Raw genomic sequence first — 24,030 nt, 5'->3', positions numbered from 1 at the left:
TTCTAATGTTTCTCCTCGTATTGTTCCTTCCTTACCTCCGTGGAGAGTCCCCCTTCCCAAGTTTTGTACTGTCCTTGACTTGTATTACTAAAGCCTTTACCCCTCCTATAATTCTGAAAAGCCTCTTCCTTGAGCACTTTTCTTCGCACTCCCACTCTATTTCCATCTTCACCAATGGGTCTAAGTCTGCCGACGGTGTGGGCTACTCTGTTGTTTTTCCCTGACCATACTTATATGTGTCGCCTCCCTTCGGAGGCTAGCGTCTTTACGGCAGAACTTTATGCTATTCTCTATGCTCTTCGTCTCTTGCTTTCTCATTCTCATTCCTCCTTTGTGGTTGTAGTTGACTCTCGTAGTGCCCTCATGGCTCTAGGGTCCTTTAATCCTGTCCATCCGGTGGTCATCGAGATTCAACATTGGCTGTTTCTTATATCTAGTAAATTTAAATCAGTAGAATTTTGCTGGGTTCCCAGCCATATTGGTGTTTCTTTCAATGAGCGTGCAGATGCTGCCGCTAAGGAAGCTATCCGTTCTTGTCCCATCTCCCGTAAAGGTATTCCTTATTCCGACTTTTATCCTGTTATTCATTCTTTCATTCTTGCCCGTTGGTAGGGTTGTTGGTCCTCTGTGGTTGGTAACAAGCTGCATACTCTCAAATGTAGTGTGTCCCCGTGGCCTTCCTCCTGCCACCATAACCGGCGGTGGGAAACGGCTTTGGCACGGCTGCGGGTTGGTCATACTCGCTTAACCCACGGTCACTTAATGGAGCGCCGCCCTGCTCCTTATTGTCCGAATTGCGTTGTCCCTCTTACAGTTGTGCATATCCTTGTTGACTATCCCGACTTCCAGGACGAGCGTGTGTCTTGCTTTCCGACCGTCCCTCGCGGTCGCTTGTCCCTCGATAGAATTCTAGGTGAATCGGATACTTTTGATATCGTTCGCCTTATGCGTTTTTGTTCTCGTATTGGCATTCTTGGTGATAATTAGCGCCCTCTGATTATTTCGCACTTTGATGGTGCTACATAGCCTTCCCGGTTTGGTGCCTTCTTTTGATAATTACCTTGAAAACTGCAGGGGGGTTTGGGCAAAATGTGACCCAACGCCGCTTTCAGTAATTTACATTTTTTTGGTAAAAAATATCGGAATTTCAAACTGCGAATAGGTGCAAAGAGCCAAAAATATGGCTCGGGTATCGAATTTGGGATGTTTGGGATATTTTGAAAACTGCAGGGGGGTTTGGGCAAAATGTTACACACCGCCGTTCTCAGTAATTGGCGTATTTTTGGTATAAAAAGTCGGAATTTCAAAATGGGAATAGGTGCAGAGAGCGAGAATTTAGGTCCGAAATATGGCTCAGGTATCGAATTTGGGATATTTGGGATATTTTGAAAACTGCAGGGGGGTTTGGGCAAAATGTGACCCACCGCTGCTTTCAGTAATTGGCATATTTTTGGTATAAAAAGTCGGAATTTCAAACTGCGAATAGGTGCAGAGAGCCAGAATTTGGGTCCAAAAAATGGCTCAGGTATCGAACTTGGGATGTTTGGGATATTTTGAAAACTGCAGGGGGGTTTGGGCAAAATGTGACCCACGGCAGCTTTCAGTAATTGGCATATTTTTGGTATAAAAAGTCGGAATTTCAAACTGCGAATAGGTGCAGAGAGCCAGAATTTGGGTCCAAAATATGGCTCAGGTATCGAATTTGGGATGTTTGGGATATTTTGAAAACTGCAGGGGGGTTTGGGCAAAATGTGACCCACCGCTGCTTTCAGTAATTGGCAGATTTTTGGTATAAAAAGTCGGAATTCCAAACTGCGAATAGATGCAGAGAGCCAGAATTTGGGTCGAAAATATTGCTCAGGTATCAAATTTGGGATGTTTGGGATATTTTGAAAACTGCAGGGGGATTTGGGCAAAATGTGACCCACCGCCGCTTTCAGTAATTGGCAGATTTTTGGTATAAAAAGTCGGAACTTCAAACAGCGAATAGGTGCAGAGAGCCAGAATTTGGGTTCAAAATGTGGCTCAGGTATCGAATTTGTGATGTTTGGGATATTTTGAAAACTGCAGGGGGGTTTGGGCAAAATGTGACCCACCGCCGCTTTCAGTAATTGGCATATTTTTGGTATAAAAAGTCGGAATTTCAAACTGCGAATAGGTGCTGAGAGCCAAAATTTGGGTGCAAAATATGGCTCAGGTTTCGAATTTGGGGTGTTTGGGATATTTTGAAAACTGCAGGGGGGTTTGGCCAAATGTGACCCACCGCCGCTTTCAGTAAATGGCATATTTTTGGTATAAAAAGTCGGAATTTCAAACTGCCAATAGGTGCAGAGAGCTAGAATTTGGGTCCAAAATATGGCTCAGGTATCGAATTTGGGATGTTTGGGATATTTTAAAAACTGAAGGGGGGTTTGGGCAAAATGTGACCCACCGCTGCTCTCATTAATTAGCATATTTTTGGTACAAAATTTCGGAATTCAAACTGCGAATAGGTGCAGAGAGCCAGAATTTGGGTCCAAAATATGGCTCAGGTATCGAATTTGGGATGTTTGGGATATTTTGAAAACTGCAGGGGAATTTGGGCAAAATGTGACCCACCGCCGCTTTCAGTAATTGGCATATTTTTGGTATAAAAAGTCGGAATTCTAAACTGCGAATAGGTGCAGAGAGTCAGAATTTGGCTCCAAAATATGGCTCAGGTATCGAATTTGGAATGTTTGGGATATTTTGAAAACTGCAGGGGGGTTTGGGCAAAATATGACCCACCGATGCTTTCAGTAATTGGCGTATTTTTGGTATAAAAAGTCGGAATTTCAAACGGCGAATAGGTGCAGAGAGCCAGAATTTTGATCCAAAATATAGCTCAGGTATCGAATTTGGGATGTTTGGGATATTTTGAAAACTGCAGGGGGGTTTGGGCAAAATGTGACCCACCGCCGCTTTCAGTAATTGGCATATTTTTGGTATAAAAAGTAGGAATTTAAAACTGCGAATAGGTGCAGAGAGCCAGAATTTGGGTCCAAAATATGGCTCAGGTATCGAATTTAGGATGTTTGGGATATTTTGAAAACTGCAGGGGGGTTTGGGCAAAATGTGACCCACCGCTGCTTTCAGTAATTGGCATATTTTTGGTATAAAAGGTAGGAATTTAAAACTGCGAATAGGTGCAGAGAGCCAGAATTTGGGTCCAAAATATGGCTCGGGTATCGAATTTGGGATGTTTGGGATATTTTGAAAACTGCAAGGGGGTTTGGGCAAAATGTGACCCACCGCCGTTCTCAGTAATAGGCATATTTTTGGTATAAAAAGTAGGAATTTCAAACGGCGAATAGGTGCAGAGAGCTAGAATTTGGGTCCAAAATGTGGCTCAGGTATCGAATTTGGGATGTTTGGGATATTTTGAAAACTGCAGGGGGGTTTGGGCAAAATGTGACCCACCGCCGCTTTCATTAATTGGCATATTTTTGGTATAAAAAGTCGGAATTTCAAATTATGAATAGATGCAGAGAGCCAGAATTTGGGTCCAAAATATGGCTCAGGTATCGAATTTGTGATGTTTGGGATATTTTGAAAACTGCAGGGGGGTTTGGGCAAAATGTGACCCACCGCCGCTTTCAGTAATTGGCATATTTTTGGTATAAAAAGTCGGAATTTCAAACGGCGAATAGGTGCAGAGAGCCAGAATTTTGATCCAAAATATGGCTCAGGTATCGAATTGGGGATGTTTGGGATATTTTGAAAACTGCAGGGGGGTTTGGGCAAAATGTGATCCACCGCCGATTTCAGTAATTGGCATATTTTTGGTATAAAAAGTCGGAATTTCAAACTGCGAATAGGTGCAGAGAGCCAGAATTTGGGTCCAAAATATGGCTCAGGTATCGAATTTGGGATGTTTGGGATATTTTGAAAACTGCAGGGGGGTTTGGGCAAAATGTGACCCACCGCCGCTTTCAGTAATTGGCATATTTTTGGTATAAAAAGTCGGAATTTCAAACTGCGAATAGGTGCAGAGAGCCAGAATTTGGGTCCAAAATATGGCTCAGGTATCGAATTTGTGATGTTTGGGATATTTTGAAAACTGCAGTGGGGGTTTGGGCAAAATGTTACACACCGCCGTTCTCAGTAATTGGCGTATTTTTGGTATTAAAAGTCGGAATTTCAAAATGGGAATAGGTGCAGAGAGCGAGAATTTGGGTCCAAAATATGGCTCAGGTATCGAATTTGGGATGTTTGGGATATTTTGAAAACTGCAGGGGGGTTTGGGCAAAATGTGACCCACCGCTGCTTTCAGTAATTGGCATATTTTTGGTATAAAAAGTCGGAATTTCAAACTGAGAATAGGTGCAGAGAGCCAGAATTTGGGTCGAAAAAATGTCTCAGGTATCGAATTTGGGATGTTTGGGATATTTTGAAAACTGCAGGGGGGTTTGGACAAAATGTGACTAACCGACGCTTTCAGTAATTGGCATATTTTTGGTATAAAAAGTCGGAATTTAAAACTGCGAATAGGTGCAGAGAGCCAGAATTTTTGTGCAAAATATGGCTCGGGTATCGAATTTGGGATGTTTGGGATATTTTGAAAACTGCAGGGGGGTTTGGGCAAAATGTGACCCACCGCTGCTCTCAGTAATTGGCATATTTTTGGTATAAAAATTCGGAATTTCAAACTGCGAATAGGTGCAGAGAGCCAGAATTTGGGTCCAAAATATGGCTCAGGTATCGAATTTGGGATGTTTGGGATATTTTGAAAACTGCAGGGAGGTTTGGGCAAAATGTGACCCACCGCCGCTTTCAGTAATTGGCAGATTTTTTATATAAAAAGTCGGAATTTCAAACTGCGAATAGGTGCAGAGAGCCAGAATTTGAGTCCAAAATATGGCTCAGGTATCGAATTTGGGATGTTTGGGATATTTTGAAAACTGCAGGGGGGTTTGGGCAAAATGTGACCCACCGATGCTTTCAGTAATTGGTATATTTTTGGTATAAAAAGTAGGAATTTCAAACAGCGAATAGGTGCAAAGAGCCAGAATTTGGGTCCAAAATATGGCTCAGGTATCGAATTTGGGATGTTTGGGATATTTTGAAAACTGCAGGGGGGTTTGGGCAAAATGTGACCCACCGCCGCTTTCAGTAATTGGCATATTTTTGGTATAAAAAGTCGGAATTTCAAACGGCGAATAGGTGCAGAGAGCCAGAATTTGGGTCCAAAATGTGGCTCAGGTATCGAATTTGGGATGTTTGGGATATTTTGAAAACTGCAGGGGGGTTTGGGCAAAATGTGACCCACCGCCGCTCTCATTAATTGGCATATTTTTGGTATAAAAAGTCGGAATTTCAAACTATGAATAGGTGCAGAGAGCCAGAATTTGGGTCCAAAATATGGCTCAGGTATCGAATTTGGGATGTCTGGGATATTTTGAAAACTGCAGGGGGGTTTGGGCAAAAGTGACCCACCGCTGATCTCAGTAATTGGCATATTTTTGGTATATAAAGTCGGAATTTCAAACTGCGAAAAGGTGCAGAGAGCCAGAATTTTGGTCCAAAATATGGCTCAGGTATCGAATTTGGGATGTTTGGGATATTTTGAAAACTGCAGGGGGGTTTGGGCAAAATGTGACCCACCTGCGCTTTCAGTAATTGGTGGCATATTTTTGGTATAAAAAGTTGGAATTTCAAACTGCGAATAGGTGCAGAGAGCCAGAATTTGGGTCCAAAATATGGCTCAGGTATCGAATTTGGGATGTTTGGGATATTTTGAAAACTGCAGGGGGGTTTGGGCAAAATGTGACCCACCGCCGCTTTCAGTAATTGGCATATTTTTGGTATAAAAAGTCGGAATTTCAAACAGCGAATAGGTGCAGAGAGCCAGAATTTGGGTCCAAAATATGGCTCAGGTATCGAATTTGGATGTTTGGGATATTTTGAAAACTGCAGGGGGGTTTGGGCAAAATGTGACCCACCGATGCTTTCAGTAATTGGCATATTTTTGGTATAAAAAGTCGGAATTTCAAACGGCGAATAGGTGCAGAAAGCCAGAATTTTGGTCCAACATATGGCTCATGTATCGAATTTGGGATGTTTGGGATATTTTAAAAACTGCAGGGGGGTTCGGGCAAAATGTGACTCACCGCCGATTTCAGTAATTGGCATATTTTTGGTATAAAAAGTCGGAATTTCAAACTGCGAATAGGTGCAGAGACAGAATTTGGGTCCAAAATATGGCTCGGGTATCGAATTTGGGATGTTTGGGATATTTTGAAAACTGCAGGGGGGTTTGGGCAAAATGTGACCCACCGCCGATCTCGGTAATTGGCATATTTTTGGTATATAAAGTCGGAATTTCAAACTGCGAAAAGGTGCAGAGAGCCAGAATTTTGATCCAAAATATGGCTCACGTATCGAATTTGGGATGTTTGGGATATTTTGAAAACTGCAGGGGGGTTTGGGCAAACTGTGACCCACCGCCGCTTTCAGTAATTGGCATATTTTTGGTATAAAAAGTCGGAATTTCAAACTGCGAATAGGTGCAGAGAGCCAGAATTTGGATTCAAAATATGGCTCAGGTATCGAATTCGGGATGTTTGGGATATTTTGAAAACTGCAGGGGGGTTTGGGCAAAATGTGATCCACTGCCGCTTTCAGTAATTGGCATATTTTTGGTATAAAAAGTCGGAATTTCAAACTGCGAATAGGTGCAGAGAGCCAGAATTTGGGTCCAAAATGTGGCTCAGGTATCGAATTTGGGATGTTTGGGATATTTTGAAAACTGCAGGAGGGTTTGGACAAAATGTGACCCACCGCCGCTCTCATTAATTGGCATATTTTTGGTATAAAAAGTCGGAACTTCAAACTATGAATAGGTGCAGAGAGCCAGAATTTGGGTCCAAAATATGGCTCAGGTATCGAATTTGGGATGTTTGGGATATTTTGAAAACTGCAGGGGGGTTTGGGCAAAATGTGACCCACCGCCGCTCTCATTAATTGGCATATTTTTGGTATAAAAAGTCGGAATTTCAAACTATGAATAGGTGCAGAGAGCCAGAATTTGGGTCCAAAATATGGCTCAGGTATCGAATTTGGGATGTCTGGGATATTTTGAAAACTGCAGGGGGGTTTGGGCAAAAGTGACCCACCGCCGATCTCAGTAATTGGCATATTTTTGGTATATAAAGTCGGAATTTCAAACTGCGAAAAGGTGCAGAGAGCCAGAATTTTGGTCCAAAATATGGCTCAGGTATCGAATTTGGGATGTTTGGGATATTTTGAAAACTGCAGGGGGGTTTGGGCAAAATGTGACCCACCGCCGCTTTCAGTAATTGGCATATTTTTGGTATAAAAAGTCGGAATTTCAAACAGCGAATAGGTGCAGAGAGCCAGAATTTGGGTCCAAAATATGGCTCAGGTATCGAATTTGGATGTTTGGGATATTTTGAAAACTGCAGGGGGGTTTGGGCAAAATGTGACCCACCGATGCTTTCAGTAATTGGCATATTTTTGGTATAAAAAGTCGGAATTTCAAACGGCGAATAGGTGCAGAAAGCCAGAATTTTGGTCCAACATATGGCTCATGTATCGAATTTGGGATGTTTGGGATATTTTAAAAACTGCAGGGGGGTTCGGGCAAAATGTGACTCACCGCCGATTTCAGTAATTGGCATATTTTTGGTATAAAAAGTCGGAATTTCAAACTGCGAATAGGTGCAGAGACAGAATTTGGGTCCAAAATATGGCTCGGGTATCGAATTTGGGATGTTTGGGATATTTTGAAAACTGCAGGGGGGTTTGGGCAAAATGTGACCCACCGCCGATCTCGGTAATTGGCATATTTTTGGTATATAAAGTCGGAATTTCAAACTGCGAAAAGGTGCAGAGAGCCAGAATTTTGATCCAAAATATGGCTCACGTATCGAATTTGGGATGTTTGGGATATTTTGAAAACTGCAGGGGGGTTTGGGCAAACTGTGACCCACCGCCGCTTTCAGTAATTGGCATATTTTTGGTATAAAAAGTCGGAATTTCAAACTGCGAATAGGTGCAGAGAGCCAGAATTTGGATTCAAAATATGGCTCAGGTATCGAATTCGGGATGTTTGGGATATTTTGAAAACTGCAGGGGGGTTTGGGCAAAATGTGATCCACTGCCGCTTTCAGTAATTGGCATATTTTTGGTATAAAAAGTCGGAATTTCAAACTGCGAATAGGTGCAGAGAGCCAGAATTTGGGTCCAAAATGTGGCTCAGGTATCGAATTTGGGATGTTTGGGATATTTTGAAAACTGCAGGAGGGTTTGGACAAAATGTGACCCACCGCCGCTCTCATTAATTGGCATATTTTTGGTATAAAAAGTCGGAACTTCAAACTATGAATAGGTGCAGAGAGCCAGAATTTGGGTCCAAAATATGGCTCAGGTATCGAATTTGGGATGTTTGGGATATTTTGAAAACTGCAGGGGGGTTTGGGCAAAATGTGACCCACCGCCGCTCTCATTAATTGGCATATTTTTGGTATAAAAAGTCGGAATTTCAAACTATGAATAGGTGCAGAGAGCCAGAATTTGGGTCCAAAATATGGCTCAGGTATCGAATTTGGGATGTCTGGGATATTTTGAAAACTGCAGGGGGGTTTGGGCAAAAGTGACCCACCGCCGATCTCAGTAATTGGCATATTTTTGGTATATAAAGTCGGAATTTCAAACTGCGAAAAGGTGCAGAGAGCCAGAATTTTGGTCCAAAATATGGCTCAGGTATCGAATTTGGGATGTTTGGGATATTTTGAAAACTGCAGGGGGGTTTGGGCAAAATGTGACCCACCTGCGCTTTCAGTAATTGGTGGCATATTTTTGGTATAAAAAGTTGGAATTTCAAACTGCGAATAGGTGCAGAGAGCCAGAATTTGGGTCCAAAATATGGCTCAGGTATCGAATTTGGGATGTCTGGGATATTTTGAAAACTGCAGGGGGGTTTGGGCAAAAGTGACCCACCGCCGATCTCAGTAATTGGCATATTTTTGGTATATAAAGTCGGAATTTCAAACTGCGAAAAGGTGCAGAGAGCCAGAATTTTGGTCCAAAATATGGCTCAGGTATCGAATTTGGGATGTTTGGGATATTTTGAAAACTGCAGGGGGGTTTGGGCAAAATGTGACCCACCTGCGCTTTCAGTAATTGGTGGCATATTTTTGGTATAAAAAGTTGGAATTTCAAACTGCGAATAGGTGCAGAGAGCCAGAATTTGGGTCCAAAATATGGCTCAGGTATCGAATTTGGGATGTTTGGGATATTTTGAAAACTGCAGGGGGGTTTGGGCAAAATGTGACCCCCCGCCGCTTTCAGTAATTGGCATATTTTTGGTATAAAAAGTCGGAATTTCAAACAGCGAATAGGTGCAGAGAGCCAGAATTTGGGTCCAAAATATGGCTCAGGTATCGAATTTGGATGTTTGGGATATTTTGAAAACTGCAGGGGGGTTTGGGCAAAATGTGACCCACCGATGCTTTCAGTAATTGGCATATTTTTGGTATAAAAAGTCGGAATTTCAAACGGCGAATAGGTGCAGAAAGCCAGAATTTTGGTCCAACATATGGCTCATGTATCGAATTTGGGATGTTTGGGATATTTTAAAAACTGCAGGGGGGTTCGGGCAAAATGTGACTCACCGCCGATTTCAGTAATTGGCATATTTTTGGTATAAAAAGTCGGAATTTCAAACTGCGAATAGGTGCAGAGACAGAATTTGGATCCAAAATATGGCTCGGGTATCGAATTTGGGATGTTTGGGATATTTTGAAAACTGCAGGGGGGTTTGGGAAAAATGTGACCCACCGCCGATCTCGGTAATTGGCATATTTTTGGTATATAAAGTCGGAATTTCAAACTGCGAAAAGGTGCAGAGAGCCAGAATTTTGGTCCAAAATATGGCTCAGGTATCGAATTTGGGATGTTTGGGATATTTTGAAAACTGCAGGGGGGTTTGGGCAAAATGTGACCCACCGTCGCTTTCAGTAATTGGCATATTTTTGGTATAAAAAGTCGGAATTTCAAACTGCGAATAGGTGCAGAGAGCCAGAATTTGGATTCAAAATATGGCTCAGGTATCGAATTGGGGATGTTTGGGATATTTTGAAAACTGCAGGGGGGTTTGGGCAAAATGTGATCCACCGCCGATTTCAGTAATTGGCATATTTTTGGTATAAAAAGTCGGAATTTCAAACTGCGAATAGGTGCAGAGAGCCAGAATTTGGGTCCAAAATATGGCTCAGGTATCGAATTTGGGATGTTTGGGATATTTTGAAAACTGCAGGGGGGTTTGGGCAAAATGTGACCCACCGCCGCTTTCAGTAATTGGCATATTTTTGGTATAAAAAGTCGGAATTTCAAACTGCGAATAGGTGCAGAGAGCCAGAATTTGGGTCCAAAATATGGCTCAGGTATCGAATTTGGGATGTTTGGGATATTTTGAAAACTGCAGGGGGGTTTGGGCAAAATGTTACACACCGCCGTTCTCAGTAATTGGCGTATTTTTGGTATTAAAAGTCGGAATTTCAAAATGGGAATAGGTGCAGAGAGCGAGAATTTGGGTACAAAATATGGCTCAGGTATCGAATTTGGGATGTTTGGGATATTTTGAAAACTGCAGGGGGGTTTGGGCAAAATGTGACCCACCGCTGCTTTCAGTAATTGGCATATTTTTGGTATAAAAAGTCGGAATTTCAAACTGAGAATAGGTGCAGAGAGCCAGAATTTGGGTCCAAAAAATGTCTCAGGTATCGAATTTGGGATGTTTGGGATATTTTGAAAACTGCAGGGGGGTTTGGACAAAATGTGACTAACCGACGCTTTCAGTAATTGGCATATTTTTGGTATAAAAAGTCGGAATTTAAAACTGCGAATAGGTGCAGAGAGCCAGAATTTTTGTGCAAAATATGGCTCGGGTATCGAATTTGGGATGTTTGGGATATTTTGAAAACTGCAGGGGGGTTTGGGCAAAATGTGACCCACCGCTGCTCTCAGTAATTGGCATATTTTTGGTATAAAAATTCGGAATTTCAAACTGCGAATAGGTGCAGAGAGCCAGAATTTGGGTCCAAAATATGGCTCAGGTATCGAATTTGGGATGTTTGGGATATTTTGAAAACTGCAGGGAGGTTTGGGCAAAATGTGACCCACCGCCTCTTTCAGTAATTGGCAGATTTTTTATATAAAAAGTCGGAATTTCAAACTGCGAATAGGTGCAGAGAGCCAGAATTTGAGTCCAAAATATGGCTCAGGTATCGAATTTGGGATGTTTGGGATATTTTGAAAACTGCAGGGGGGTTTGGGCAAAATGTGACCCACCGATGCTTTCAGTAATTGGTATATTTTTGGTATAAAAAGTAGGAATTTCAAACAGCGAATAGGTGCAAAGAGCCAGAATTTGGGTCCAAAATATGGCTCAGGTATCGAATTTGGGATGTTTGGGATATTTTGAAAACTGCAGGGGGGTTTGGGCAAAATGTGACCCACCGCCGCTTTCAGTAATTGGCATATTTTTGGTATAAAAAGTCGGAATTTCAGACGGCGAATAGGTGCAGAGAGCCAGAATTTGGGTCCAAAATGTGGCTCAGGTATCGAATTTGGGATGTTTGGGATATTTTGAAAACTGCAGGGGGGTTTGGGCAAAATGTGACCCACCGCCGCTTTCAGTAATTGGCATATTTTTGGTATAAAAAGTCGGAATTTCAAACAGCGAATAGGTGCAGAGAGCCAGAATTTGGGTCCAAAATATGGCTCAGGTATCGAATTTGGATGTTTGGGATATTTTGAAAACTGCAGGGGGGTTTGGGCAAAATGTGACCCACCGATGCTTTCAGTAATTGGCATATTTTTGGTATAAAAAGTCGGAATTTCAAACGGCGAATAGGTGCAGAAAGCCAGAATTTTGGTCCAACATATGGCTCATGTATCGAATTTGGGATGTTTGGGATATTTTAAAAACTGCAGGGGGGTTCGGGCAAAATGTGACTCACCGCCGATTTCAGTAATTGGCATATTTTTGGTATAAAAAGTCGGAATTTCAAACTGCGAATAGGTGCAGAGACAGAATTTGGGTCCAAAATATGGCTCGGGTATCGAATTTGGGATGTTTGGGATATTTTGAAAACTGCAGGGGGGTTTGGGCAAAATGTGACCCACCGCCGATCTCGGTAATTGGCATATTTTTGGTATATAAAGTCGGAATTTCAAACTGCGAAAAGGTGCAGAGAGCCAGAATTTTGATCCAAAATATGGCTCACGTATCGAATTTGGGATGTTTGGGATATTTTGAAAACTGCAGGGGGGTTTGGGCAAAATGTGACCCACCGCCGCTTTCAGTAATTGGCATATTTTTGGTATAAAAAGTCGGAATTTCAAACTGCGAATAGGTGCAGAGAGCCAGAATTTGGATTCAAAATATGGCTCAGGTATCGAATTCGGGATGTTTGGGATATTTTGAAAACTGCAGGGGGGTTTGGGCAAAATGTGATCCACTGCCGCTTTCAGTAATTGGCATATTTTTGGTATAAAAAGTCGGAATTTCAAACTGCGAATAGGTGCAGAGAGCCAGAATTTGGGTCCAAAATGTGGCTCAGGTATCGAATTTGGGATGTTTGGGATATTTTGAAAACTGCAGGAGGGTTTGGACAAAATGTGACCCACCGCCGCTCTCATTAATTGGCATATTTTTGGTATAAAAAGTCGGAACTTCAAACTATGAATAGGTGCAGAGAGCCAGAATTTGGGTCCAAAATATGGCTCAGGTATCGAATTTGGGATGTTTGGGATATTTTGAAAACTGCAGGGGGGTTTGGGCAAAAGTGACCCACCGCCGATCTCAGTAATTGGCATATTTTTGGTATATAAAGTCGGAATTTCAAACTGCGAAAAGGTGCAGAGAGCCAGAATTTTGGTCCAAAATATGGCTCAGGTATCGAATTTGGGATGTTTGGGATATTTTGAAAACTGCAGGGGGGTTTGGGCAAAATGTGACCCACCTACGCTTTCAGTAATTGGTGGCATATTTTTGGTATAAAAAGTTGGAATTTCAAACTGCGAATAGGTGCAGAGAGCCAGAATTTGGGTCCAAAATATGGCTCAGGTATCGAATTTGGGATGTCTGGGATATTTTGAAAACTGCAGGGGGGTTTGGGCAAAAGTGACCCACCGCCGATCTCAGTAATTGGCATATTTTTGGTATATAAAGTCGGAATTTCAAACTGCGAAAAGGTGCAGAGAGCCAGAATTTTGGTCCAAAATATGGCTCAGGTATCGAGTTTGGGATGTTTGGGATATTTTGAAAACTGCAGGGGGGTTTGGGCAAAATGTGACCCACCTGCGCTTTCAGTAATTGGTGGCATATTTTTGGTATAAAAAGTTGGAATTTCAAACTGCGAATAGGTGCAGAGAGCCAGAATTTGGGTCCAAAATATGGCTCAGGTATCGAATTTGGGATGTTTGGGATATTTTGAAAACTGCAGGGGGGTTTGGGCAAAATGTGACCCACCGCCGCTTTCAGTAATTGGCATATTTTTGGTATAAAAAGTCGGAATTTCAAACAGCGAATAGGTGCAGAGAGCCAGAATTTGGGTCCAAAATATGGCTCAGGTATCGAATTTGGATGTTTGGGATATTTTGAAAACTGCAGGGGGGTTTGGGCAAAATGTGACCCACCGATGCTTTCAGTAATTGGCATATTTTTGGTATAAAAAGTCGGAATTTCAAACGGCGAATAGGTGCAGAAAGCCAGAATTTTGGTCCAACATATGGCTCATGTATCGAATTTGGGATGTTTGGGATATTTTAAAAACTGCAGGGGGGTTCGGGCAAAATGTGACTCACCGCCGATTTCAGTAATTGGCATATTTTTGGTATAAAAAGTCGGAATTTCAAACTGCGAATAGGTGCAGAGACAGAATTTGGGTCCAAAATATGGCTCGGGTATCGAATTTGGGATGTTTGGGATATTTTGAAAACTGCAGGGGGGTTTGGGCAAAATGTGACCCACCGCCGATCTCGGTAATTGGCATATTTTTGGTATATAAAGTCGGAATTTCAAACTGCGAAAAGGTGCAGAGAGCCAGAATTTTGATCCAAAATATGGCTCACGTATCGAATTTTGGATGTTTGGGATATTTTGAAAACTGCAGGGGGGTTTGGGCAAAATGTGACCCACCGCCGCTTTCAGTAATTGGCATATTTTTGGTATAAAAAGTCGGAATTTCAAACTGCGAATAGGTGCAGAGAGCCAGAATTTGGATTCAAAATATGGCTCAGGTATCGAATTCGGGATGTTTGGGATATTTTGAAAACTGCAGGGGGGTTTGGGCAAAATGTGACCCACCGATGCTTTCAGTAATTGGTATATTTTTGGTATAAAAAGTAGGAATTTCAAACAGCGAATAGGTGCAAAGAGCCAGAATTTGGGTCCAAAATATGGCTCAGGTATCGAATTTGGGATGTTTGGGATATTTTGAAAACTGCAGGGGGGTTTGGGCAAAATGTGACCCACCGCCGCTTTCAGTAATTGGCATATTTTTGGTATAAAAAGTCGGAATTTCAGACGGCGAATAGGTGCAGAGAGCCAGAATTTGGGTCCAAAATGTGGCTCAGGTATCGAATTTGGGATGTTTGGGATATTTTGAAAACTGCAGGGGGGTTTGGGCAAAATGTGACCCACCGCCGCTTTCAGTAATTGGCATATTTTTGGTATAAAAAGTCGGAATTTCAAACAGCGAATAGGTGCAGAGAGCCAGAATTTGGGTCCAAAATATGGCTCAGGTATCGAATTTGGATGTTTGGGATATTTTGAAAACTGCAGGGGGGTTTGGGCAAAATGTGACCCACCGATGCTTTCAGTAATTGGCATATTTTTGGTATAAAAAGTCGGAATTTCAAACGGCGAATAGGTGCAGAAAGCCAGAATTTTGGTCCAACATATGGCTCATGTATCGAATTTGGGATGTTTGGGATATTTTAAAAACTGCAGGGGGGTTCGGGCAAAATGTGACTCACCGCCGATTTCAGTAATTGGCATATTTTTGGTATAAAAAGTCGGAATTTCAAACTGCGAATAGGTGCAGAGACAGAATTTGGGTCCAAAATATGGCTCGGGTATCGAATTTGGGATGTTTGGGATATTTTGAAAACTGCAGGGGGGTTTGGGCAAAATGTGACCCACCGCCGATCTCGGTAATTGGCATATTTTTGGTATATAAAGTCGGAATTTCAAACTGCGAAAAGGTGCAGAGAGCCAGAATTTGGGTCCAAAATATGGCTCAGGTATCGAATTTGGGATGTTTGGGATATTTTGAAAACTGCAGGGGGGTTTGGGCAAAATGTGACCCACCGCCGCTTTCAGTAATTGGCATATTTTTGGTATAAAAAGTCGGAATTTCAAACTGCGAATAGGTGCAGAGAGCCAGAATTTGGATTCAAAATATGGCTCAGGTATCGAATTCGGGATGTTTGGGATATTTTGAAAACTGCAGGGGGGTTTGGGCAAAATGTGATCCACTGCCGCTTTCAGTAATTGGCATATTTTTGGTATAAAAAGTCGGAATTTCAAACTGCGAATAGGTGCAGAGAGCCAGAATTTGGGTCCAAAATGTGGCTCAGGTATCGAATTTGGGATGTTTGGGATATTTTGAAAACTGCAGGAGGGTTTGGACAAAATGTGACCCACCGCTGCTCTCATTAATTAGCATATTTTTGGTATAAAAAGTCGGAACTTCAAACTATGAATAGGTGCAGAGAGCCAGAATTTGGGTCCAAAATATGGCTCAGGTATCGAATTTGGGATGTTTGGGATATTTTGAAAACTGCAGGGGGGTTTGGGCAAAATGTGACCCACCGCCGCTCTCATTAATTGGCATATTTTTGGTATAAAAAGTCGGAATTTCAAACTATGAATAGGTGCAGAGAGCCAGAATTTGGGTCCAAAATATGGCTCAGGTATCGAATTTGGGATGTCTGGGATATTTTGAAAACTGCAGGGGGGTTTGGGCAAAAGTGACCCACCGCCGATCTCAGTAATTGGCATATTTTTGGTATATAAAGTCGGAATTTCAAACTGCGAAAAGGTGCAGAGAGCCAGAATTTTGGTCCAAAATATGGCTCAGGTATCGAATTTGGGATGTTTGGGATATTTTGAAAACTGCAGGGGGGTTTGGGCAAAATGTGACCCACCTACGCTTTCAGTAATTGGTGGCATATTTTTGGTATAAAAAGTTGGAATTTCAAACTGCGAATAGGTGCAGAGAGCCAGAATTTGGGTCCAAAATATGGCTCAGGTATCGAATTTGGGATGTCTGGGATATTTTGAAAACTGCAGGGGGGTTTGGGCAAAAGTGACCCACCGCCGATCTCAGTAATTGGCATATTTTTGGTATATAAAGTCGGAATTTCAAACTGCGAAAAGGTGCAGAGAGCCAGAATTTTGGTCCAAAATATGGCTCAGGTATCGAGTTTGGGATGTTTGGGATATTTTGAAAACTGCAGGGGGGTTTGGGCAAAATGTGACCCACCTGCGCTTTCAGTAATTGGTGGCATATTTTTGGTATAAAAAGTTGGAATTTCAAACTGCGAATAGGTGCAGAGAGCCAGAATTTGGGTCCAAAATATGGCTCAGGTATCGAATTTGGGATGTTTGGGATATTTTGAAAACTGCAGGGGGGTTTGGGCAAAATGTGACCCACCGCCGCTTTCAGTAATTGGCATATTTTTGGTATAAAAAGTCGGAATTTCAAACAGCGAATAGGTGCAGAGAGCCAGAATTTGGGTCCAAAATATGGCTCAGGTATCGAATTTGGATGTTTGGGATATTTTGAAAACTGCAGGGGGGTTTGGGCAAAATGTGACCCACCGATGCTTTCAGTAATTGGCATATTTTTGGTATAAAAAGTCGGAATTTCAAACGGCGAATAGGTGCAGAAAGCCAGAATTTTGGTCCAACATATGGCTCATGTATCGAATTTGGGATGTTTGGGATATTTTAAAAACTGCAGGGGGGTTCGGGCAAAATGTGACTCACCGCCGATTTCAGTAATTGGCATATTTTTGGTATAAAAAGTCGGAATTTCAAACTGCGAATAGGTGCAGAGACAGAATTTGGGTCCAAAATATGGCTCGGGTATCGAATTTGGGATGTTTGGGATATTTTGAAAACTGCAGGGGGGTTTGGGCAAAATGTGACCCACCGCCGATCTCGGTAATTGGCATATTTTTGGTATATAAAGTCGGAATTTCAAACTGCGAAAAGGTGCAGAGAGCCAGAATTTTGATCCAAAATATGGCTCACGTATCGAATTTTGGATGTTTGGGATATTTTGAAAACTGCAGGGGGGTTTGGGCAAAATGTGACCCACCGCCGCTTTCAGTAATTGGCATATTTTTGGTATAAAAAGTCGGAATTTCAAACTGCGAATAGGTGCAGAGAGCCAGAATTTGGATTCAAAATATGGCTCAGGTATCGAATTCGGGATGTTTGGGATATTTTGAAAACTGCAGGGGGGTTTGGGCAAAATGTGATCCACTGCCGCTTTCAGTAATTGGCATATTTTTGGTATAAAAAGTCGGAATTTCAAACTGCGAATAGGTGCAGAGAGCCAGAATTTGGGTCCAAAATGTAGCTCAGGTATCGAATTTGGGATGTTTGGGATATTTTGAAAACTGCAGGAGGGTTTGGACAAAATGTGACCCACCGCCGCTCTCATTAATTGGCATATTTTTGGTATAAAAAGTCGGAACTTCAAACTATGAATAGGTGCAGAGAGCCAGAATTTGGGTCCAAAATATGGCTCAGGTATCGAATTTGGGATGTTTGGGATATTTTGAAAACTGCAGGGGGGTTTGGGCAAAATTTTACCCACCGCCGTTCTCAGTAATTGGCATATTTTTGGTATATAAAGTCAGAATTTCAAACTGCGAATAGGTGCAGTTAGTTTAGTTCATTTATTATGCACCCCATACCCATCTTGTGGGCGGTAGTGGAAAGGGTTACAGAGGCACATAATGGGCTCAGGGACTGAACCCCACAATTCATTTAGCTAAGCAAGTTAAAATCTTGATGAGCTAGTTACAAAATTCAATATACGTCATCACATCAACAATGGGTTCGAGATCGACCTCAAGTACAGGTTCTAAATTAAGCAACTGACATATGTGGAGAGCTAGTGTCAAAATTTATATGTTTGTCCTGCACACCGCCCCCCATCCATTGGGCAGCGGTGGATAGGTTACAATCACTTAGTTACTACCTACAGTTAGCAAACTGGGGATATTTGGCTAAAATTTCTGGTAGCAGATCATTTTGAATGAAATATTGACACATCGCTGGAACATTGGTTATAGAATTGTCTCTAAATTCACGTATCTTTTCGCACTCCATCACATAGTGACGGAGGGTGTGCGAATAATTTTGTTGACACAGTTTACATTTGGTCAGGTCTACATCAGCAGATAATGAGAATTCCCAGAGATACTTGTAACCGAGTCTAAGCCGAGCAGTAGTAACATCTAGAAGTCTGCTGATTTTATTGGATGATCCATAGATGTGTGGCTCCTCTTGCATGATAGTATGATGATAGATGGAATTACTGGTGTCAATTTCACTTTGCCTCAGATCTACAAGATCTTGTTGAAGTTCTCGGTGTACAGCTGCTCTCAGATTGCTCATTGACAATCCAAGGTTACACTCAACGGCTCCTTTAAAGGCAGATTCTTTGGCTAACTTATCAGCTCTATCATGCATTCGGAGGCCAACATGAGATGGAGACCACATGAAATGGACTCTGTTACCATCCTTAATAATTTTGTTGTATTTGTGTCTAGCTTCGGACACGAGCATGTTACAGTTATGTCTTAAAGAGTTGAGAGCATTTAAGGATGATAAGGAGTCACTTACAATTAATGTATCAAGTTTTGAGACTTGTACACATTTCAGTGCAAGGATCAAGACAAATAGTTCAGTCTGAAGGGTAGAGGCCCAGTTGTTTATACGGACTCCCCACTCAAAGTATAGGCCATCGCCCATTGTCAGGACAACTGCACCCGTGGTGCGGTGTAGGGAACCATCAGTGTATATAATTTGAGAGAGAGAATGCTCTGTGGACAGAGCATCAATATGGCTTAAGGCGTTGAGCTTTGCCTCAAGACGAAGCTTGGGCTGATCTCTAATTTGCTTCTTGGGTGGAAAGGGAGGGATTAAAACTGGAAAGGGTGTAACCTCCCACGGTGCAGGAAAGTGCCGTTGTTGTTTCTCTTGGTACAAATCATGAACCCCATACATTCTGAGTTGAGTTCCAGTTTTTGTTATCCATTTGGAACAATGCTGATCTTCAATAAAGAAATTCTGGAGGGCTTCTGTGCAAGGATTAGGATGAGTTAGCCTAAGCATTTTTATACCAATTTGACAGTTAATTTCAGTAACACGATCAACAACGCTCAGAATATTAAGTTCCTTTCTCATATTAAGTATCTTTGTGGTACGAGGGCACCCAAGGATTATCCTCAAGGCTTCGTTCTGCAATTTTTCAAGCCCTCCAAGCTTTCTTTCAGGCATCAAAACAAGCAGAGGTGCAGCATAATCTACTAAAGATCTGATGTATGCAAAGTACATCATTTTGACAATTCTGACATTGGCACCATAGCTTGAGTGATAACCTGCAACAGCTTTGAGAGCTCGGAGCCTCTCTTTAAACTGACGACAGAGTCTGAATACAAGAGGACCGTACAGTGGCACCTCAAGGCCAAGGTATTAGGTATTTGAATCTGTTTACATAGTCAAGCTGGGAGCCATCAGACAGTTGCATCTTGCGAACAGCTCCTCCCTGCCTGGGTGGGCGCCGATTTAATATCTTTGTTAGTAATAGGTGCAGAGAGCCAGAATTTTGGTCCAAAATATGGCTCACGTATCGAATTTGGGATGTTTGGGATATTTTGAAAACTGAAGGGGGGTTTGGGCAAAATGTGACCCACCGGTGCTTTCAGTAATTGGTGGCATATTTTTGGTATAAAAAGTCGGAATTTCAAACTGCGAATAGGTGCAGAGAGCCAGAATTTGGATTCAAAATATGGCTCAGGTATCGAATTCGAGATGTTTGGGATATTTTGAAAACTGCAGGGGGGTTTGGGCAAAATGTTACCCACCGCTGCTTTCAGTAATTGGCATATTTTTGGTATAAAAAGTTGGAATTTCAAACTGAGAATAGGTGCAGAGAGCCAGAATTTGGGTCCAAAATATGGCTCAGGTATCGAATTTGGGATGTTTGGGATATTTTGAAAACTGCAGGGGGGTTTGGGCAAAATGTAACCCACCGCCGCTTTCAGTAATTGGCATATTTTTGGTATAAAAAGTCGGAATTTCAAACTGCGAATAGGTGCAAAAAGCCAGAATTTGGGTCCAAAATATGGCTTAGGTATCGAATTTGGGATGTTTGGGATATTTTGAAAACTGCAGAGGGGTGATGGCTTAGGTATCGAATTTGGGATGTTTGGGATATTTTGAAAACTGCAGAGGGGTTTGGGCAAAATGTGACCCACCGCCGCTTTCAGTAATTGGCATATTTTTGGTATAAAAAGTCGGAATTTCAAACTGCGAATAGGTGCTGAGAGCCAAAATTTGGGTCAAAAATATGGCTCAGGTATCGAATTTGGGGTGTTTGGGATATTTTGAAAACTGCAGGGGGTTTGGGCAAAATGTGACCCACCGCTGCTTTCATTAATTGGCATATTTTTGGTATAAAAAGTCGGAATTTCAAACTATGAATAGATGCAGAGAGAGAGAATTTGGGTCCAAAATATGGCTCAGGTATCGAATTTGGGATGTTTGGGATATTTTGAAAACTGCAGGGGGGTTTGGGCAAAATGTGACCCACCGCCGCTTTCAGTAATTGGCATATTTTTGGTATAAAAAGTCGGAATTTCAAACGGCGAATAGGTGCAGAGAGCCAGAATTTTGGTTCAAAATATGGCTCAGGAATCGAATTTGGGATGTTTGGGATATTTTGAAAACTGCGGGGGGTTTGGGCAAAATGTGATCCAACGCCGCTTTCAGTAATTGGCAGATTTTTGGTATAAAAAGTCGGAACTTCAAACTATGAATAGATGCAGAGAGCCAGAATTTGGGTCCAAAATATGGCTCAGGTATCGAATTTGGGATGTTTGGGATATTTTGAAAACTGCAGGGGGGTTTGGGCAAAATGTGACACACCGCTGCTCTCTGTAATTGGCATATTTTTGGTATAAAAAGTCGGAATTTCAAACGGCGAATAGGTGCAGAGCCAGAATTTGGGTCTAAAATATGGCTCGGATATCGAATTTGGGATGTTTGGGATATTTTGAAAACTGCAGGGGGGTTTGGGCAAAATGTGACCCACCGCCGTTCTCAGTAATTGGCATATCTTAGGTATTAAAAGTCGGAATTTCAAAATGGGAATAGGTGCAGAGAGCGAGAATTTGGGTCCAAAATATGGCTCAGGTATCGAATTTGGAATGTTTGGGATATTTTGAAAACTGCAGGGGAGTTGGGCAAAATGTGAACCACCGCCGCTTTCAGTAATTGGCATATTTTTGGTATAAAAAGTCGGAATTTCAAACTGCGAATAGGTGCAAAAAGCCAGAATTTGGGTCCAAAATATGGCTCAGGTATCGAATTTGGGATGTTTGGGATATTTTGAAAACTGCAGAGGGGTTTGGGCAAAATGTGACCCACCGCCGCTTTCAGTAATTGGCATAGTTTTGGTATAAAAAGTCGGAATTTCAGACTGCGAATAGGTGCTGAGAGCCAAAATTTGGGTCAAAAATATGGCTCAGGTATCGAATTTGGGATGTTTGGGATATTTTGAAAACTGCAGGGGGGTTTGGGCAAAATGTAACTCACCGCCGCTTTCAGAAATTGGCATATTTTTGGTATAAAAATTCGGAATTTCAAACTGCGAATAGGTGCAGAGAGCCAGAATTTGAGTCGAAACTATGGCTCAGGTATCGAATTTGGGATGTTTGGGATATTTTGAAAACTGCAGGGGGGTTTGGGCAAAATGTGACCCAGCGCTGCTTTCAGTAATTGGCAGATTTTTGGTATAAAAAGTCGGTACTTCAAACAGCGAATAGGTGCAGAGAGCCAGAATTTGGGTCCAAAATGTGACTCAGGTATCGAATTTGGGATGTTTGGGATATTTTGAAAACTGCAGGGGGGTTTGGGCAAAATGTGACCCACCGCCGATTTCAGTAATTGGCATATTTTTGGAATAAAAAGTCGGAATTTCAAACTGCGAATAGGTGCAGATAGCCAGAATTTTTTTCCAAAATATGCCTCAGGTATCGAATTTGGGATGTTTGGGATATTTTGGAAACTGCAGGGGGGTTTGGGCAAAATGTGACCCACCGCCGCTCTCATTAATTGGCATATTTTTGGTATAAAAAGTCGGAATTTCAAACTGCGAATAGGTGATTTACTAGATTTATTCCTCCAAGGAGTGCCGGACCAACCGGGCTGTGGTGGGTATGTGGGCCTGCGGGCCGCTCCAAGCAACAGCCTGGTGGACCAAACTCTCACAAGTCGAGCCTGGCCTCGGGCCGGGCTTGGGGAGTAGAAGAACTCCCAGAACCCCATCAACCAGGTATCAACCAGGTGCAGAGAGCCAGAATTTGGGTCCAATATATGGCTCAGGTATCGAATTTGGGATGTTTGGGATATTTTGAAAACTGCAGGGGGGTTTGGGCAAAATGTGACCCACCGCCGCTTTCAAAATGCCGCTAGCGGCCAAAGATCGGGTTATTTTTGCCGCTAACGGCCGAAAACCGCGCTATTTTGCGCAAAAACCATGCGATTTTCGCAGCTGGCGGACAAAAATCGCGATTTTCGCCGCTACCGGCCAAAAATAGCGCGATTTTCGCCGCTACCGGCCAAAAACAGCTCGATTTTCGCCGCTACCGGCCAAAAATCATGCGATTTTCGCAGCTGGCGGGAAAAAATCGCGATTTTCGCCGCTACCGGCCAAAAATAGCGCGATTTTCGCCGCTACCGGCCAAAAACCGCGCGATTTTCGCCGCTACTGGCCAGAAACCAAGCGATTTTCGCAGCTGGCGGGGAAAAATCGCGATTTTCGCCGCTACCGGCCAAAAATAGCGCGATTTTCGCCGCTACCGGCCAAAAACCGCGCGATTTTCCCCGCTACCGACCAAAAACATGCGATTTTCGCAGCTGGCGGGCAAAAATCGCGATTTTCGCCGCTACCGGCCAAAAATAGCGCGATTTTTGCCGCTAGCGGCCAAAAATTGGGCTATTTTTGCCGCTAACGGCCGAAAACCGCGCTATTTTGCGCAAAAATAATGTGATTTTCGCAGCTGGCGGGCAAAAATCGCGATTTTCGCCGCTACCGGCCAAAAATAGCGCGATTTTCGCCGCTACCGGCCAAAAACCGCGCGATTTTCGCCGCTAGCGGCCAAAAATAGCGCGTTTTTTGCCGTTAACGGCCGAAAACCGCGTTATTTTGCGCAAAAACCATGCGATTTTCGCAGCTGGCTGGCAAAAATCGCGATTTTCGCCGCTACCGGCGAAAAATTGCGCGATTTTCGCTGCTAGCGGCCAAAAACCGTGCGATTTTCGCCGCTACCAGCCAAAAACCATGCGATTTTCGCAACTGGCGGGCAAAAATCGCGATTTTCGCCGCTACCGGCCAAAAACCGCTCGATTTTCGCCGTTACCGGCCAAAAACCATGCGATTTTTGCAGCTGGCGGGAAAAAATCGCGATTTTCGCCGCTACCGGCCAAAAATAGCGCGATTTTCGCCGCTACCGGCCAAAAACCGCGCGATTTTCGCCGCTACCGGCCAAAAACCATGCGATGTTCGCAGCTGGCGGGTAAAAATCGCGATTTTTGCCGCTAGCGGCTAAAAATCGGGCTATTTTTGCCGCTAACGGCCGAAAATCGCGCTATTTTGCGCAAAAACCATGCGATTTTCGCAGCTGGCGGGCAAAAATCGCGATTTTCGCCGCTACCGGCCAAAAATAGCGCGATTT

This window comes from Procambarus clarkii, chromosome 8 (genome assembly GCF_040958095.1).
Source record: "Procambarus clarkii isolate CNS0578487 chromosome 8, FALCON_Pclarkii_2.0, whole genome shotgun sequence".
NCBI classification, from domain to species: domain Eukaryota; kingdom Metazoa; phylum Arthropoda; class Malacostraca; order Decapoda; family Cambaridae; genus Procambarus; species Procambarus clarkii.
The sequence above is the reverse complement of the archived record's forward strand: the minus strand, read 5'-3'. Positions refer to the sequence as shown.